We start from the raw sequence: 21,099 nt of genomic DNA on the forward strand, positions 1-21,099 counted from the left end.
CTCTGCAGCTGGGGTGTGAATTCTCACACAGAAGCAGAAAGGAGGTGAGGCGGCAGAACTTCCACACATTGGTTTATTAATAGAATTTTGTAGTATGATAGTAGTACTATTGTAGGACTACTAAATACACTACAAAATGCTGTTTGTGAATAGGCCCACAAAATCCTGTTTTACCGAGCTGACAATGGGTTGTGGATTGCAAGTTACAGTGTTTTGGTTTGGTCTGTTCGCCCCATGGTGATTCATGGGTAGTTGACATTGGAAATACTGTATTTGTTGGACAGTTCCAAGGGTGTCCGTTAGACACCAGAACAACAACTAACTTTCTGTCCTACTCTTTAACTTTTTAGAGTGTGAACTCCACATAGTATTGTTGCAGCAAGGCTTCAGTTCTGTAGTTCTGTTGCATGTGAGATTTGAACCTCACTATTTCCAGAAGTATTGCAGTATTGTTGACGTCTATTTTTTGCATCTGGATTGATTGTCCTATAAGTACTGTTTGATCCATCCTCAACATAGTAAAATAGCAACAATGAACATGGACAAGGTATCCTAATAACTGAAAGGTAATAAACATTATTCTGAGTCCAAATCTTCTTGTTGCATCAATGGATTTTTTCCCTTGAAATTCTTAAGTGAAACCCCAACTAAATCTAGTATGATACATTCTGCATATGGAGAGCATTTTCAGTTTGGCAGAGTGGGATCCTCTTTGGAAATTGGCAGATCTGCGTCTCGAAAATACTTGTTGTGCCCCACCCGATTGAGAGTTGATAGGACATCTGATTGTGTGCTAGTGGAACAATTGACTGTTTCACTTGTGCACAATCACCAGTAGTAACCCTTTTGCCATACGGCGACCATCACTGGTGCATCAACAAGTCCCCTTTTTTAGGGCAGTCCTACCAAATAAAATGCAATGTATTAAAGACCCGGGCAGGGAAAATCAACATTGGCCCCCATGCCTAGGCAAAAAACTCCAAAAGCATAATGGTCATTGGATTTTTCTTTTTGAAAACAATGACTCATTTTGAGGGTTTGTTTATGAAATTGTAAAATACACAGCTAACCATAACAACACAGAGTTCTGCCACACTGGTTGAATCTTCTTTGTCAAAAGTATATCCGCAAGGCAGATCAGGAGCTCTCTATATGATATGGTGAGGACTCCCTACAACCCAGCTGCCAAGTGAACTGCCTAACAGTGCTTAAAATGGCCAGAACAGTCCAAAGCGTTCTGCCAAAGACCTGGAAGGAGAGAATACACCTTAAAATATTACGGAAATTCGGATAAGGAAATCAGGGACTTCAAGAAATACAATTTACTGTTTAATGGACAAGGGAGATTTCTGCTACTGTGGGGACAGAGATCACTGGAACATAGAAAAATGTAAGTATATATGTAGCAATAAATCATCGAAAGCATATTGAGCAATTCTACGAAAGTCACCTGCAGTTAAAAAGAAACCGTTCTCTTCCTCAACTTAGAATTACTTGTGGGCTCACTTTTGAGTAATATTTGATTTTTTAATTCGCCTCCATCCTCCCGTATTTTAAAGAACTAATACGAATTGGGTGATTCAGTGTTCCACTTTTTGCGGGTACTGTTTTCTAGCCATTGTTTCGAAGGCTGTGAGTATTTCTTATTTTACATCTACCAAGATGCTGTCACTGAAAACATGTCTACTCAATTGCACATGCTCACTTAATTCCATCACAGGGTTGTGCAATAAAGTGCATACCAGCATCTTGCTTTAGGTTGCATAGGGATTTTAAAGGAAGCTCTACATGAGCCCTATAATCACCCCAGGATTATGTGGCCTCTCTCTATTCCTTAACTATATATGCTTCCGAATTCACGTCTACTATCTCAAGTACGATGAGTGTTGAAATACAATCAAGCTTTTACCACAGCTGCTCGTTGCTTTTAGGTCTTGCACGCAGATCGCAAATTGCGCTTTCAAAATGCCTCGTTAATCTGTCTAAAGCTTAAAGATGAGGTATGGAATGAGGCATTTCACCATTTGAAGCAAACACGTAAGAATAATATTCAGCTGCCCACACCTGAGTGCTGAACCTGTAAGCGTTAGATTAAGGTGACGGCCCACAGCAATGCTCTGCATTCCGTGTACAAAGACGCAGGATTACCGAGCGCTAAATGAGTCGTCTATTAGCAGCCATTTGTGCATTAGCCCTACGTCTCCTTATGCCGCATAATCCCTCTCCTTGGGTAATGGTGGCATGGTGCTAGAATAGCATATCATCAATTAGCGTGAGCATGATTTTTTAGGCCATGGCTTCATTTATAACTAGGTTATCGTAAATTGTAAATTAAATTGCTATTAATGTGATTAGATTTGTGTGTGTATCTTTTGGTGCCCCCCTCCCATTTTCCCATGCATTCATAGATCATGAATTTACTGGGAAAACGCCATATTATCCAAAAACATGGAATAACAAGCATTGACAAAATTAATAGGCCTGAAATTTATGTTCAATAGTATGTTCACACAGGGGATGCAATCTGTCGGACTGTACATGCCTTGACGTACTAATGCCAGACCTAATGACATTGCCCATACTTGTTTGTGGACAGTTGATTTACACAGCAAAACAGATGTTCAGTGTACAACATTCTAGTTAGGACGCTGCACTCACTCTGCCAACTATGAAAAAAGTGCCTATTTCATTTACTCAGCGATTACACCACCCTTCGACGCTCACCTGTTTTTCGTTAGTTCACTGTTTATATATTTCAGTTAGTGCAGAGTACAGCACTCTATATACACAAATAAAGATACGTTCATGAGATGCACAACATCAACCTCCGATCTATGAATATTATATCTAACATGATTTAGCTGTCAAACCATATCCCCATTTTTATATCGTTTTTTTTGTAGTGCTTGGCATTCCAGCCATTGACCCACTCAGAACCAGTTCGTCGGAGGCATTTCCCCACCCGGAGCCATCAAGGAGGAGATGAGAAACTTACATTTCAGGCTGTGACTGGAGGTACCGGCCCAATGGGGAGTAAAAGTGGGCGTGCTGCTATGTGCCATGGAGTTTCACAGTTAGGTCTTCATCACACTCCCTCTAGCACTTCTACTTCTGTTGATGGTCCCGCAAGCATCTCTAGACGAATGAGCAACAAACAAGCGTAAACAATGCTGCACTGCCGCTGGGAGAACATGCCACACATTTTCAATCAGTCATATCACGATGCGTTATTAAGCAGTGCTCGCCCAGCCAAAGGGAAGATTCCCCATGCAAGCTCGCACTCAGACTGCATCACTATGCTCAAACGCAATGGCCGTTTTAGGTGAGAGCACGCTCCTCTTGAGCCAGTAGGTTTGTTTCTTTGAGGAGGGAGAAGATTTACGGGCATATTTAAGAAAAGTGGTGCTGCACACAGTGTAGCACCACTTTTCTTGCACCCCTTATCGCACCCTAACGACACAATGTGTGCGCCGTGTTTAAAATTTGGTGCACAATAGCGGTAGTTAGGGAACTAGCATCAGAATCTTTTATATTAGTCCGGAGCTTTGCAGGATTAGCATCAAAAATATTGACACTAATCCTGCAAAGCTCATTGAGACCCATTGTAATCAATGGTGGGCCTCCTTTTAATGCCTGTTCTGAGCAGGCGTTAAAAGTGCCAAACAAATGACGCAAAGTAATCCGTTAGATTTCTTTGCACCATTTTCGGCCCACCCTAATGGGGGATCCGCCCCTTTGCATACATTATGATTGGCGCAGGCATAATGTAGCGCAAAGGGCCACAAAGTGGTGCAATGCATGCATTGCTCCACTTTGTAAATATGGCACACGATTTTGGTCTCGTTGGGCCATATTAGTGTCGATAAAATGACGCTAATGTGCAGCAAGGAGGCGCTAGGGGCTCTTAAATATACCTCCTTAGAGCCTTACGTTCACTTCCTTTAGCTCTCAACAGTACTCAAGCTAGTGCGTGGCAAAAGGAGGCAGGGGCTAAGTCTGGCTGGATGACAACGCTGGGGTATACACTGGCCACGCTATTGCTGTGACATGCAACAGCTCTGGTGATTCCATAACAGTGGCCTCCATAGCAGTGCCTGGGCACATCACATCCACGCACTGCAATATTATGTTATTTTATACACATCTGTGTAGCACCAAGCCACCAGTGTTATTGCATTTTAGCAAATTGTCTATCTGGGGGCCATTTTGTGCTGAGCTGGGAAGGCCATAATTTTTTGAATAGTTTTTTGGATGACAGAATTTGAGCTCGAGAGCTACTATTAAAAGTAGTGCATTAGAAATATTGTAGTGCAAGAAAAGTCCAAGAGGAATAAGAAAGTATGGGGCATATTTATACTCTGTGCCAAATTTGCTTCATTTATTTGATGCAAATTCGGTGCAAATGTAACTCCATGTTTATATTTTGATGCTAGACACAAAATATATGAGTTGGATGCATGAACCTACCTTGCCTCAATGAGATGCAAGGTAGGAGTTCCCATCCAAAAAATGGCGCTATACCCATAGTGCCATATTTATTTCCCCCATGCAAAAAATGACGCACGGGTGGGATGCGGCCCCAAATAATAACGCTAAGCTTGCTTAGTGCCATTATTTAACGCCTGGGTCAGACCAGGCGTTAGGGGACTTGTGGACCCATTTCCATGGTCAAACACCATGGAATGGGCCCACAGGTGCCCACCCCAAGCCCCAGGAACACCCCCACCCACACCAGAGGGACACCACAGGATGGGGGACCCAATACTAGGTAAGTAGGGTATGTATGGGTAAGTATTTTTTATATTTATTTTAAAGTGCCATTGGGGCCCTAACAATGGGCCCCTAGCATGGCACTGGGTGCAATGGCCATGCCCAGGGTACACTGGTCCCCTGTGCTGGCCATTGGGGTGGTGGGCATGACTCCTGTCTTTTCTAAGACAGGAGTCATGTTTTACAATGGTTGTGCACCTGGAAATGACGCAAGGCTAGTTAGCAGCATTTGTTTTGCCGCTAACCAGCCTAACGTTATTTTTAACACAACCTCATAATCCCATACAGCCACTCTCACCTGATAGCAGCATTTTTGTTGTTGCTAGCCCAAGCTTAGTGCCGGCTTGTACCATCCATAAATATGGCACCCAGCTGGCGCTCAGGAATGGCGCAAGCCGTGGTAAACGTTTTGGTGCAAAACTGCATTAGCACAGTTTTGCATCAAAAAGTTTAAATATGGCCCTATGCCTCCTCTCCTTCTAGCAGTGTCTGCACTCAGACCTGAGCTAGGTGCTACTTCCTAGTTGATATATTTACCTGTGGAGCTCATTAACTCAAGAGGGGAGATGGTACAGCTTACAGTCAAGGCTGATAAATACACTCCACTTAATTTCCATTGGTTCGCTGATTTCTAGCAGGGCAGAGATAACAGGCTACCAGAAAGAGTGCTCTCCGGATAATGAAGGACCTGCCTTGCACTCACTGTGCTTACAATGGCCTTGTGTAGGCTAAAAGTCTGTATGGCCTAACTCAAGATTGTTCAGGTCGCTTCTGTTGCACCACCTCCATGTTTGCAGCCAAACCAGGGCTAGACCCTATCATCATCATTATCACCATCATATTACTAATAACTTTATTTCTATCTCCAGGACCTTAAAAGTACAGATTAAATACAGTAAATACACATTAAATATGAAAACATAAAAAACATCCAAAGGCACAGACTAAAAAGTCCCCAGAGATCCAAGACATTTTACAGTAGTGCAAAGTAAAATTAATGTAGCGATTCAACGTCTTCATGTACTACATATTAAGTAGTTAAAAAGTCTGTTCATGACTAATAAAACCCGACAAATAAAGTGCAGTTTTAAACCACAGGAAGACACAACAACTCAATGGCTACCTTGAGACACTCAGGAGCCAAATATATGTGCAAATAGCAATAAAGTGTTGGATCAATCATCAGTGGAGGGGTATACAGTACGTTGGATAAATATCCCCCTGTTCAAAAAGTACCATACATAGTAAAGAGCTTTGTCCACTCTTCTAGGAAGGGCATCCAAACTCACATTTCATTATTTGCATCAAGATGAAAAAGTAAAAGGGCATTCAAAATATTACAACTGTGTGGAAATTGTATTACCTATTCCTAAGTTATAACTGTAGGCATTCGCTTCACCAGATCAAGGCTGACAATAAAAATTTGAAAAGTGAAAAGAACTTCAATTTACTTCTATCGGCTTAGAGAATTCTATATGTCTCCCTGTATGAACCTGTACTTAGCTTCCTGTAAAGGAGAGATGCCCACTTTCTGCTCTGCTTTCGATAGGCTAAACAAAAAAAAAAATGTGCATGATTCTTTCCGTAGTCTTACCACAAACAGGACATGCCAAGGGCGGAGTGATTTCATCAACGGCATCCTCATACAAAGGGAGTGGTTTAACATCCACGAAATCCCTTATCAGAGAACGTGTACAGGATAGTTTGTTGTATGGTAGTGTAGTCCCAGTATGTTAGATTTAACTTTGCTTTAGACCCTATCAAACTTTGGCTCTGCATTTGTTATGCGTGGTGGGAAGCATGGGGGAGGCATTTGACTGTTTGGAATTAGGATTTATGTTTTTTGGTGAAAATTATGTTATGTTGTTTTATGTTATGTGATATGTGATGTGAAAGTGAGTGCAGGACAGAAAGTGCAGTGCAATGTAGTGTGCTACGGGGAGAAAGGTTACAGGGCACAGACCCCCTTAGCCATTTGGCACAATGACCCATATTTATGTGCTTTGTGGAGCAAGGTAGCGCAGCAAGTCACCTTGTTGCAGTACCCTACGTTACAGAAAAAGGCCAGGAATGCACCAAATGTATCCACTACAGGGCATTCCTATCCTTTTCGCCTGCACTGGCATGCAGGCACCCTTTCACCATGGTGCAGGGGTGCCTGCGTTGCATGCAGGATTGTTTAATGCAGGAAGGAACACCTTCCGGTACAAAAACTATTCTGAGAGGCTTCTTCCTCTTTCTATCTATGCTGCAAAACGCAGGACAGATAGAAAGAGGAAAATCTAAGGGAAAAAAACATATTTCTCCTAGTTATCCCTAGTTATACCTCTTCTGGGTAGGTGTCTTTTTTTGGCACATTCCCAGTGTTACAAGTTCTTGTAAATCTGGGAATGAGTCAAAATCCATGGAGGTTTGTGTCACTCTTGCACCACGGTGCATGGGTCAAGAGCGATGCAAACCAGGCCATAAATATGGCCCTAGGAATTTAGGGCCAGATGTACCAAAGGATTTTGTCCATTCTGTGTCTATGGGAAAAAGCTTTCGTACATATGGCCCTTAGAGTCTTGTATTGCTGTGAGAGAGTGATCTTACGTTATGTTTCAGTGACTGGAAGAGTGAGGGGAGAGCAGAGTGCTGAGTGCATTTTAGTTTGGCATTAAGATTTCAGGGTCGTGGGTACTAGTGGAGATTGATGTTATGTAATGTAACACTTAGTGGGAGAATGACTGCAGGGCAGAATGGTGCAATACAGTGTAGTGTCTCTTTGTGAAAGAAGGACACTTGATGCATACCTCTAGTCATTTAACGCTTGACTTTCAGAGCCTTGCATTGCTAGGGGAAAATTATGTTATGTTTGTTATGTTTGGTGTGAGAGAGAGTGCAAGGCTGAACCGAGTGCAAGAGTGAGTGCTGAGTGAGTGAGTGAAGTGTAGTACTGCTTGACTATAGGGGAGAACTGCCATGTGCCATCCTTTTAAGGGGATACATTAACATTTTAAAGCATGAACAGGTGAAAAGCATTGGCAGGTGAATGAATGTGTAGTAAGTAAGTGAAGTAATGGGCAAGTGAAGAGTGACTGAAGTGTGCAGCTGAAGGGCATTATAGAATGGTAATGTTAGAACTGTCACCTATAGGGGGGCCTTCCCCCAAACCTTTGCCTTCCTCCTCCATTTCTGCTGCTCTCATTTTTGGTGGCATTAGGACTCTGCACACTTTATAACTGATGACTAGTGCTATATTGCACATGCTCTAGAACAAGGTAACATTGGCTTGTTCCCAGTAGTCAAATGTAATTTTACTTTCTAAGTCCCCAGTAAAGTGGTACTGCTTGCACCCAGAGCCTATAAATTAGATGCTACTAGTAGGTCTGCAGCACTTATTGTGCCACCCACATAGGTACATAGTTTAGGCCTGCCATTGCAGTCTGTCTGTGCAGGTTTAAACTGCCATTTCAACCAGGCAAAATAAACCTTTTTGCCAGGCCCATACCTTCCCTTTTAACACACATAAGTCAACCCTATGGTGGGCCCTAAACATCCCACAGGGCGGGGTTTAATGCTGTTAAAACATTGGGCATGTAATTTTATGTTTTACATGCCCTTGTGGTAAATAATTCTTAAATTAGTTTTTACAATTGCAAGGCCCACCTAGCTTATCACATTTAATAAGCTGTAATTTTCAAATGGGAGCAGGTAATCAGTTCATGATTGGGGGCTTTGGAATTGTGATGAAAAATCCTCTCTTATGGTGAAGTTGGATTTCAAATTACAATTTGGAAAGTGCCACTATCAGAAAGTTAAAAAGATCAGATGATGTACAGAATGCTGAACAATGCAAACATTCACCCCCAGTCGCAAAGATCTGGGTTTAATCCATTGTTTATTAAAAAAATTGGCATTTTCCTGTCTTAGCCATTTGGGGCCTGATTACAAGTTCGGTGGATAGGATGACCTGTCCGCCGAACTTCCGATGGGAGATTTCCGCCTTACTGGCTACCTCTCTGAAGGACCTATTTCGACTTTCCCCCATGGGTAACGGGCGGAAACCAAGGTTTCCACCTATCAGCCCAGTGGGCAATTGGCAGCTGCATTGCCGCCAGCTCATAATTGAGCCAGCAGCAATGCTGCCACCCTGGAGCCTTGAAACTGGGCCTGAAGGTGCTCTGACAGCACATCTGTGGATCCAGCAGAACCAATGCATATTGTCTACTGAACAGTGCAATCACAAGCGGAACTGATGCATTTCCCCTGTTGCAAGGTTTCTCCCTGTGCAAGGAGCCCGCATTCACCTAGCACCCTGCATTGGAACCACCATGGTGCTACGTTACAATGATGCAGGCCTTCACATCACAAATCTCGTGTCGACTGCAGCCTTGATGGCGATGCAGCTTCTCACATCGCAGCCTGGCAGCTCCTCAGAACGGATGCATCGCCTCAACTATGCAATGCATCCCCGATGAAGGACATCGCGCCACAGACTCGCAGCTTGTCAGAACCGATGCATCGCCTCGGCTGTGTAATGCATCGTCGGCACAGAGCTACACAACACTCTGTAACCAGCATTTAAAGTACTATCATTCAGCGGGACTAACTGGACCCCTGTAGCTGGCTTCTGCTCCATCGTGGTTGGCCTCAACTTGTAACTTAGCCCCAGTACGACCAGATATCCACAGCTGATGCCTTGTGGATTTGGTTCTATATTCACAGAAATCTTTAAACCTACATATCTCTGTTTCAATAGATTAGAACTTTGCTGTTTTTCTCTTGTCTTATATATTTAAAATGTCTCAATTCTCCTAAACTGGTGTTGGATCCATTTGTGGTGCATTCTCACTGTGTTACTGTTTGAAGCGTTGCACATATACTTTACACATAGCTTCTGAGTTAAGCCTGACTGTTACCCGACAGTTGAGCACAGGTTAATTTAGGATTTGATTATGACCTCATCCTGGCAAGGATTGTGGTTTCTGATTGAGTAAGATTTCACCCTCCTCACCCAGTAACCCAATTTCTTACAGGGGAAAATTATGCAAGTGTGCCTGTAGGAAGGAGTACACAGGTGTAGTCCTCTTCACTATTTCTTGACTCACCAAATCCGATGAAAAATATGGGCCTAGATTTATGAAAAGTGGTGCTGCACCTAGTGCAGCGCCACTTTTCTTTCACCCCTTAGTGCCCCCCAAATGCCACCATGTGTGCCCCTCATTTAAAATATGGCACACCAATTACGGTAGTCAGGGGGACTGACATCATAATTTTTTATGCTAGTCGGGTGCTTAGCAGGACTAGCATTAAAAATGTTGATGCTAATCCTGAAAAGCACCCAGAGGCCCATTGAACACAATGGGAGCCACTTTTTAACACCTGCACTTAGCAGGTGTGAAAAAATACTGATACAAATGGCACAAAGGAATGGAGGCTGCCAAAAGACCACCATAGTGGTGGTAATCAGACCTCCGTACTAGGTGTCACACTCTGAAGACCACATCTAAACAGCCAAAAATCTGACACAGCCAGGACACAGGAGGGCGGACAAGAGGTGGTCCCACCACCAGCACCGCCAGCCCGACAACTTTCCACTTACCACATTGCGAACCACAAATCATCACGGCGGATCTTACGTGGTGGAAAAACATTGGCTGTGCGAACCGCTATGCTCAAAAACCCACTGCAGACAGATCATAACAACACATTGGACAGTTTGAATCCCCCGCACCTGACACACATACACACACCAGGCTCACCTACTCACTTTACTATATAACACCCCCCCACACAACCCACAATCCTTTGCTACCAAAACCACATTTCACACAGAGAGGAGCCACAACCGATCGACTCAGCACTTGTACACCATAGGCACATACACACTTCACACACGGCACACACCATACAACTGAACGAACAACAAAATACACAGCCCCAATGCCCACAAAGTCCCTGGTAAGTGCACGGATAGCAGTGCCAATAGTAATCACTACAATTCCCACAATGCACTATCCCATCTACATCAAAACCTGAAATGTGCACTCCACAGTACATCTCTTATATGTGTGACTATTGCACTAGCTACCCCAACTGTTTGCTTCGACTGAGCACCACTGCATGGCAATGACAGCTAAGCAATGGCACTGCACAATGACAAACAAGGCCAAACACAGCCACAGCACTGTCACCAAAGCTAGTGGCCACTTATCCAGATCTACAACCCTGAAATTGACTGAGCATGGGCTAGAAGTAAGAAGGTAAACCCCATGAACCAAATGCACACACAGGACAAGTTACCATGCATACACACATACCCTCCTCCTACTTGGACACCATGCTGCAATGTACAGCCATCCCCATCAACATATAGCAAGCCTGAATTACCACAAGCAAACAGGGCACATCTGTCATGTGAAACATCACAAAGGACCTAAACCCATCCACCCACCAAAATGTACCTAACCTGATTGGCACCAAACCTCACTGGAGCATGGTACACATGCCACAATCCACTATCCACAAACAGTGTTTGGTGTGCTGCATCTCTCTTTGCCATTGCTGGGAATCATGTCAAGCCACTGTATGCATCAGACAAAGAGATAACCAATCACACATCCACCATGTAACTCTCTCCCACTTCATCCACAGGTACCTCTGCCACTGCCATTATGGAGAGGATGCCAGCCCTCCTCAGGATGAAGGCCCCAGTGAGGACAACACCTCTGGATGTCTGGACATTGATGACGTACCTGGTCCATCTGGGACACCTGGTCAGTCCACCACTCCCTGCCTCACCCTGCCCACATCAACCCCCCCCCACACTGTGGTATCAAAAGCACAGCCAACCCTTCATCCCCAACCCTATGTCCCAAGGACAGTTCAATCAATAGTGTGTCCCACAGTACAGGGACCTGAGTCAACCCCTCAAACCCAAGACATTGAAGGTCCTGCTGACACTGGGAGTGTGTACACTGTGCCAGGGGCACAGGCACATGGGGGCAGGTTGTGGGAGGGAACCTGTGGGCCAGATAATGAGGCACCCAAGGGAATCAACTGACCAGCAAAGAATCTCCCAAGTCCTGGGAGCATACCAACAATCCCAGGACAGGATGGGGGAAAACCAAAGGCTGCAGAGGAAATACCACCAGGAGGTCATGCAGCAGTGGCAGGCCAACAATGCCACCATGGCCTCCAATGCAGGGGTGCTCAGGGACCTCAGCACCACCCTGTGTGCCACCACCATAATCCATCAGGCCCCTTCCACTAGCCACATCACATCTGTGCCTTCCACATCTGCCACAGCTAGTGGAATGGAGGCCCTGCTGATGATTACAACTACCATGACCCCACTCATCACCTGTTCCTCACTGTATGTACCATAGATTGTACATACATTTACCCTGTATGCACAATAAACACCATTGATCACAGCAACAGCACATGTGTCTTTATTTGAACATGTACACATTTTATGTCAGCAACATGTGACGTAGGTATGCCAACAGGCAGTGTAATGGAGAGCAGAGGGAGGCACTCTCTGCGGGACACACAGTACAACAGATATGTCCCAGGGCAGAGGTAAAGTTGTCAGTAGTCCAGGCATACCCTACAGTAAAATCACACTTTCAACCTGCAAAAGAGACCATGAAACAGAATTACAGCAGGATAGAAGGAATGATGCCATACAAAGCACATATGCAGTACAAATGCAGTACATAGTTGCCCAGCCCAGTGTAGATTACCACCAAAGCAGGGCAAAACATATGACATTTCTATATCCCCAGCAACAATAAATACATGACAACTCACTGTACCTACCATCTGTCATGCCCTAAACACTATTCTACATAGAGTTACCAATGGCTAATTAGCATGAATGCTGTAGCATGAATGCCTCAAGCCATAGGTAGCAGAGTCATTTATTTACATAACACAATCAGTGGGTGGAATAACATGAGGACAGGAGAATGCAGAATACATAGCTCAACACAGGTCTGTCCATAGGAGATATGAACCTAACTACCTGCAGTGAGTATACATGTAAGATAAGATACATGTAAACTCTGCTCCTTACATTCAAGTACTAACCTACCCCAACACACACATCAGGATAGGAACATATTATAACACCACTGATTAAACTAATCAGGAGGACCATTGTCACCAATCAATGTGGATTCATATCAATTGCAAATACACAGTCAGCATAACTGTATGTCACAAGTACTGATTGATGAGCTCAGTCCTAGAGACTGCTGCACCATCCTCATCTGCCTCCTCATCACTTTCCATGTCTGCATCACCAGCTACCTCCTCATCATCAGCTAGCACTGGCATCTGACGTATCAGGGCTGAATTGTGGAGCATGTAGCAGGCTACTATGATCTGGCATACCTTTCGGGGAGTGTAGAGGAGGGCACCTCCAGAGTTGTCCAGGCACCTGAACCTGGCGTTCAGGAAGCCAAATGTCCTCTTGATTACACGCCTCGTCCTGCCGTGGGCCTTGTTGAAATGGAGTTCCCGTTCATGGCAGGGTACCTCACAGCCAGTCAATCAGCAAAGGTTAGGATATTCAGAGTCACCTGTGTGCATAAAGGTAGAACCTGTTCCAATTCAGGTACATCCACATGGAAGATTGTGTTGACGGGTACCATAGCAGAGACACACATCCAAATGTATACACAACAATGAGCCAAGCCCTCTCTGTGTGTAATCGTGCCATCATGTGTGGGACATTGCTGTTCATCAGAATGTAGGAGTTCTGCACAGATCCTGGAAACTTGGCTGTCACCCGTGCAATGTACTGGTCTGCCAGACACACCACCTGAACATTGATCGAGTGGTAGTTCCTCCTGTTCATGTACACCTGTTCATTGGCACTGGGAGGGACGAAGGCTACATGGGTGCCATCTATGGCCCCTATTACATGAGGGATGTGTCCCACATCATAGAAGCCTGCTTCACATAGGCCAAATCTCCACGTTGGGGGAACCTGATGTAGCTTTTCAGGTGATTCAATAAAGCACACAGTACATCCTTCAACACAAGACTGAACATGGGCTGTGACATCCCTGCTGTCAAACCCACTGTATTCTGAAGGGACCCAGTGGCAAAAAAGTGTAGCACTGATAGGACTTCTACTGTGGGAAGGATGGCATAGGGATTGCATATGACAGGCAATAGATCAGGCTCCAACTGGGTACATAGATCCAGGATGGTCCAACGATTCAGACGATAGGTCTGGATGATACGTCTGTCCTCCAGGGTTGCAAGGTCAACTGCTGGTCGGTACACTGGTGTATGTCTCAATCTTCTCATGGCAGGGTATCTAGGAAAAAGAGTAAAAAATGTACTATGTGATAAGTACTTCACACATGTAAGTAGAACACTTCATCATTGCACACACCTAACACTGTGGACATGCGTCGCACTGCTGACACATACCATTATCGGCAAGCTGAAACATCACAGTGATATGCATGTCACATGTATTGGCTGAACCATGATGGCACAACATAGGCCTACTTCGCGCAGTTTGCACATAAATGTATATGACACACTTATTTAGGGACTGCAAGGAATGATATGTGCACAAAATGGTATCCGCCTGGCCTGCTACAGAGGACAGTTGGAAGTGACCTAAGTCCGCCGGCGTATGTCGTCATGGAGGTAGGCGGTTGCAACCACTGTGCAACTTCTCATTGGATAACATTGCTGCCCATGGGGGATTAGGGCCAATGGCGATCACTTCAGCCAGTGACTGTCCTGTACATGGCAGCCGTGATCACCATTTTCTGTCACCTTCCTCACTTGACCCCTGATACTCTTTCAAGCAAGACCTCCACGAGCTGAGCTGCTGTGTCCTGTCTCTGGGAGCCATCATGCCATGTCCCACAGGTGATAGGCCCCTGCCTTCACACCAGAAGAGCTGGTGAAGTTAGTGAACGGGGTCTTACCCCTGTATGGATGGCTGTATGGGGTACCAGAGGAACAGGTGAGCCCAATGCCATACTCATATGTGATTGGGGTGTGTGTGTTGGTGTAAAGGGTACGTGTACTGGGGAGGGAGTACATGCATGCAGGGGGCATGGAGTTGAAGCATATGAGCCGAGAGGAAGGTCATGTGTGGGCACTTGGTGAGTGTGTTGTCCAGTGCTGTTTGTCTGGGTCATGTGTACCTGACTTTCTTCTTCTGTCTGTGTCATTTATGCAGGTGAACGCCCATCAGAAGAAAGGGATCTGTCATGCCATCGCCAAGGAAGTACGGTCACAGGGGGTCCACAGCTGGTAGAGCATCCACTGCAGAAAGTGTTGGGAGGACCTGTGACACTGGGCCCAGAAGACCAAAGAGGCCCAGCTGGGGATGTCCTCCCAACGAGGGAGGTGTGCCTGTCAGACCCTGACACCCCTAATGGGCTGTATTTTGGCAGTGGCCAACCCTGTGGTGGGTGGGTGTTTGAGGGCGGCACAGCAGCCACAAGGGGGTGAGTACTGACTGAATCCTGGCACTTGGCTGACCTTAATAGGGATAATGTACCTCACTTTAGGCAACGTGACATTGGTGTAATTACATCCTGTCTATCATCCATTGGAAATGGATATCATTCCCCCTGGCTGTGTATAGATACTAGATGTGTTGGCATGCTTTACTGTCAGTGAATGTACATCTCCTATTACTAGACCTCTCCATGTCTGGAATGTGGAGATGGTCAAATGTGATAGCTACATGTGTGAGACCATCCTGCCTATGTAATGCATGTGAGTATTAGTATCACCCTAAGCATTGCCTATGACCAGCTCCATCCATCGACATTTGTGGCTCTGAGCTGTCAGTCCACTCCCATCTGTGAAGCACACCTGTATATGCTGTGTGACTCTAGTTTAATCACAGGGACTGAATACATCATGTACTGGTCATGTTAATGACTGAATGTGGGGCTTTCATTACAGTTCCACTACAGATATGGCCTTCCTGGGACTGGATCATTGATTTGATAGCTGTAGGTGATCTGCTGACGATAGGGTATGTGAAGTTAGGCTAACTGGAATACTGATACATTTACAGTTGATGAGGTCTGGTTGCAGACATTGTGCATTACTAGGTGCAATACTTGTGGGGATGTCACCGTTAAACCAATGGAATGGTACTAGAGGTGGTAGGTGCCATGACAGGTCTTGTATATGTCTCCATGGTATATATATATATGGGATGTATGACAATGGCCTAGCAAATGATATGCTGCATTGTAGAGTTCATGTCTACATCATGTCCTAATGGTACGTTGGGGGCACATCTGATGGGCTGGGACTTTTCTGCTTGCCTTGGGCAAGCTGAAGTGGCAGATTAGGAGAGGTTGGGCTATTACATGTCACATGACATGTATGTGTGAATCTAATATTGCATTTGTTCTCCCCTGTCTGGCTCATGTAGTTGTGGGATGTGTATGTGGTGTACAGGCAGTGGTTCTGCTCCATGTGTACCTAATGCATCATGACATTTACCGTCTGATGTGTGTTTTGTCTAGCCTCTGCAACAGGTATTGTCATTTCTGGAATGATGTTTGAGGGCGGGTTTGTCATGTTGTGCAGTCTGACAGTTGTGATTGCATGTGTGATTGCATCAAAAGTGGACCATGATGTAATATGTGTGCTCCTGAAGTACATCTGGTGTGACACTGCACTCAGTGATTGAGTATGGATGTGTCATATGTGATATATGGGACTTTGTAGATGCACTTAGCAGTATTATCAGTTGTGTTATATATGTGTTTGGTGTCTGCTGATCTGGCTCTATCATTGTGTCAGACATTTCAAATGTCTAAACCACAGACTCTTATTATACGCATCAGAAGTCAACTGTTTGGGTGTCTGACTTGTAATGGCCAAATCAGTGTTGATTTCCATATTGGCATCACTGTGCAGAGTGTTTGGTGTGGCATCTAATGTGACAGGCAGGTGCTGTGTGGTCTGTGAGTGGAGTTGTCTCAAATGTTATGGATACAGAGGGCATGGTCTGATCGTGTTTTGTCACTGTAGTAGACAGAAATGTTTTTTTTCAGTTAACTGGACATCCAATAGGTGATAGGGGCATAGAGAGGTATGATGTGTATGCTGGCAAACAATTGACATTGCATCCAGGGCATGCTGTGCCAGCAGAAATGGCTTTTCATGTGGTTAACTCCAGTTGTGTTGCCCAACCTAGATATTGATGTAGGTGTGAGGGTAGCAATACAGGGGTGGGTAGTATGGACACTTTGCGACATGATGTAGATGATGTATATTGGCACCTGTGATGGCTTTGCCAGGATGAGTATTGTCACAGATGTGCTTGTTGAACAATATGTCCAAGAGCTATTTGTACCCATTCCCCCCTTCTCTCTCTCTGTCGCTCCCTCCCTCTCTCTATATATATATGCATCAGCATCATGAGGTGAAGAACAAGGGGCACAGGTGTGTGGGGAGGCAGCATCCCATGAGACCCAAGAAGCTGAAACCAGCAAGAGCGAGGGATCCAGGGGAATGAAGGGAAAGGGGAGTGCAATGGGGGAGACCGGATCTACCACCTCTTCTTCGGAATCCCCCTCAGGTGGACACTCCCTGGCGGTGGAGGACCCAACTGGGACCACCCCAGCACCATCCTTGTCTGCCACCCCCCTTACTAGCACAATCCTCCTTGTAGCTCCCCACCCATTTGCCTGTGCCCGCTCACCCAAGGGGGTGGGCAACTCCTTCGCCACAGGCACCTCTGCCCTGTCCCAGTTAGCCCTGATGCTCTCAGTAAGGAGGCTATTGACCTCCTGAGGTCGATCTCTGTGGGTCAGTCCACCATCATGAATGCCATACAGGGATTGGAAGCTCAGGTCCAACAGAGCAATGCGTTCCTGAAAGAAATTCACGGTGCCCTGGCTGGCCTCCGGAGATCAATTCAGGCTCTGGCCTCCTCGCTGACGGCAGCCAGTCTCCCTTTGTCTACCGTCCCCCTCCAACTACCTCTTCCCAATCCCAAACCCCTCTCCCCAAACCCATACAAAGCACACATACACGCAGGCATGCATTCACCTCAACAGACAAGGGTACCACTGACAAGCACCACAAGACCCACCATTGGCATGCACACAAACATCCACTACCGACACAGACTCCCCGACTACCCCCTCCTTCACAGACACTACACCTGACACACCTGCAGCCACCACACCATCATTCACGGATCCAGCCGCAGCATTTCTTACTCACAGTCGCCACAATATCAGACCTGCAGACGTCCACCCCAATCACCACATCCACACCCACCACAACCACCGACACCCCCGCATGCAGCACATCTACCATATCAGCAGATACTGTAGAAGCCTAATTATTCAGCACCCATTCAGGATACAAACGACCGTTAGCCAGCTCTTCTAGATAAACATAATGAATTTATTAGGGATAGAATAGAAAGACATGTACATGGAGGATGCTCTGTACTAGTGTACACTCGAGCAGCCTAATACAAGGAAGTAATACACGATCTTTTATAGTATTAAACCACAAACATAATTCAACGTCTTATTGGTTCTTTGGCTTTGACGTATGATTGACGTATGACTACTTCTCCATTATGGCTGAGGTCGTTTTTCCTATCATACCATATATAGTAACAAAAAGCATAGAAAAGGATTTTACACAAGGTGGCCTACGTGCCTAATATCACATGGTCCATCTTGTGACAGAACTTGAGAACATCACGTACTCAGACTGGTACTTTCCAGAAGGGAGATTGCTTCAGCTAGCATGCAATGACGATGATATTTCATGATGTCCGTTCAGAGGGCAAGCCTTTGCTACATAATGCGTTCCTAGCAGTAGCGAATTACATTTGTAGGCCTCTTTACTTAATGTTAGGCCTGTGCAGAGATTGTCATTGTGTATCACAGGGACCACTAGGCATAGCATACCTAAGAACTGTAAAATGCGATTCCACATTCCGCCCTCTGATACTCAATGACAAATCTAAGGGTCATGGTGTATTGCTCTCATTTATACCTCTTGCTCGTCCCTGTTGTCATCCTTATATCTTTTTCTTTGATAATGTGTGTGTTTTTGATGTTTTTTTTTTTTTTTTTTCAAGAGTAGGGCCAGGAAGGATGGACAAACTGGTATGAGCACACATATCGTTATCAATGCCACAATCCCTATCGCTAGTACCTCTACCAACCAGGTACCCCAACCCCTGAACCATGCTGCTACTTGATTCAGCATTCCTCCGACTTCTCTCCCATCTCCCACTTTCCCAGCTCCTTCTTCTACCTTTTTTATATCCTCTATTTCCTTTCTTATATTCCCCACGTTGGTGTCCTCTTCCTGCGCACCCTGCCAAGTGTTCTCTTTTCCCCCTTCTGTAATTCTGTTCTATGCGCCATTTTTGGTAGCACGAATGCTAGGTAGCAGGTACCTTGCCAACCTGCTGGCAATTTTAAAAAATGCAGATGTCCCACATATAATAAATATTCCTTTGGGAGGTGTCAGGCCTATGGACAAGCCTGTTGTGTCATTTCTTTTGTAGTACAGGCTCAATGTTGTATTACAAATACTATGTCCCACATCAATTCCCTTTTTGCTAGTGTCTGCGTTACCTCTTGAGCGTTTGAAACACCATGGTGCCTTTATTTCTGTATCTATGGCCAGGCATGGTATTCGTTGTTCTGAGCCATGATCCCTTTCAGTGTAACCCTTCCCTCTTTCTGTTGTAAATGCATTCAATAAATTCTCTTCTTCTTTCTTCGGGTTCTAATCTCCTACACTTCTTTCTTCTCCTTCTATCTTCTTCCTTCAATTTATTTTACACTCTTTCTACCAATTTTCCTTGCATATCACCTACATAAGGTTCATCTTCCAAACCATACTCATCCCTTTTTCTCCTCATTTCTCCTTTGTTTATATTTTCTCTTATTCTCTCCTTTTTTTCTTTTCCCTGTACTCATTCCTTTTAAATTTCCCCCTAACATATTATCTATTATGTTACGTGCCACGAATTCTGTGAGGAGCATTTAAGTGTAATTTCTTTTCTCCTGGCTAGTGGTCGGTAGGTGGGTACATATATAACAATCAGACACATTTGCTAGTTCTTTGTACATTGATACCATTTGCACAAATGTATTGTCCTTATAATCTTTTCCATCTTCTTTCCATTTTGTATATTTCACCCATTTTGTTTTATCCTCCACCCTCTCATGTTATTTTGAGATATTGTTGTTCTCACCACCTGTTGTTCTTTCACCTTGGCCATTTTTGGGGATGTAGTGTTCCTGGTCGAGCCATGGAATATGTATGTCGTCTTTATATACTATCATGATTGTTGTTAGTACTATAGCTGCTACTGGGGTGAGTAATGCTGTGACCACCACGGGCCACTTCTTCTGCTCCTTTTTCTTACGTTGTAATCTTAAATCCATGTCGCCTTATAGGGTGTGGTCGGATGTGGCTAGCACTTGAAACCAGTTCTATTGGTATGTAACCTTTGGTACCTCCTTATTCCTGTAGGAGTGCCACACGAGTAGTCTATTCCTTCTGTATATTTTCGGGGCGACGTTGAATGCTATTTGACACTTGTAGTTATGCAGAGTATAAAGGGATGAATCCCAGTGTCCAGTTCTAAGGGAGTTGGGTGCGATAGTCCCCTGACCCGAGGGATGGCCCTTTTGTCCTATTTTTGCTATATTCCTACATGGAAGAGGCACCTCCCAATGGGGCTACAAACCGCACTGATCCTAGTGACCAGCCGCTTCCGTAGGACTGGGATCTGTACCTCTTGGCGCAAATTTTTCTAGCGGACTTTTAGTATTCTGTTCATTTATATCCTGATGTCTTTAATACTTAAGTGGCCTTGCTTGACTCTCCGACTCCTGTGGAGAGTAGCACGAGCAGTTCTGAAAGAATATCCTGGTGTCTTGAGGACCCGCTTGCACCCTCCGACTCCTGTGGGATTGCAGCACGAGCAGTCCAAGAACAATGCTCTGGTGTACTGGGGAACCCGCTTACACTCTCCAACTCCTGTGGGAGTGTAGCACGAGCAGTTCCGTCAGTGTTGGCAGGTGGCGCTTGTTGAACGAAGGTTGTACCGCTGCGGTGAAGGTGGCATTACTCTCATCTGCAACTTTGTTGGCGGCTGGTCGTCCTTTGGTCCAGCGGCCTTCTTGGTGTGTGAGGTATGGACCCAGGATGTGATGCCCTCACACTTGACTGCTGTGGCTGTTGTCAATAAGACTTGGTGTGGTCCCTTCCACCGTTGTTGAAGGCAGTGACGTCTGGTGTGGCCTTTACCCACACCCAGTCTCCAGGATGCAGTCGTGTTCCGGT

This window comes from Pleurodeles waltl, chromosome 3_1 (genome assembly GCF_031143425.1).
Source record: "Pleurodeles waltl isolate 20211129_DDA chromosome 3_1, aPleWal1.hap1.20221129, whole genome shotgun sequence".
NCBI classification, from domain to species: domain Eukaryota; kingdom Metazoa; phylum Chordata; class Amphibia; order Caudata; family Salamandridae; genus Pleurodeles; species Pleurodeles waltl.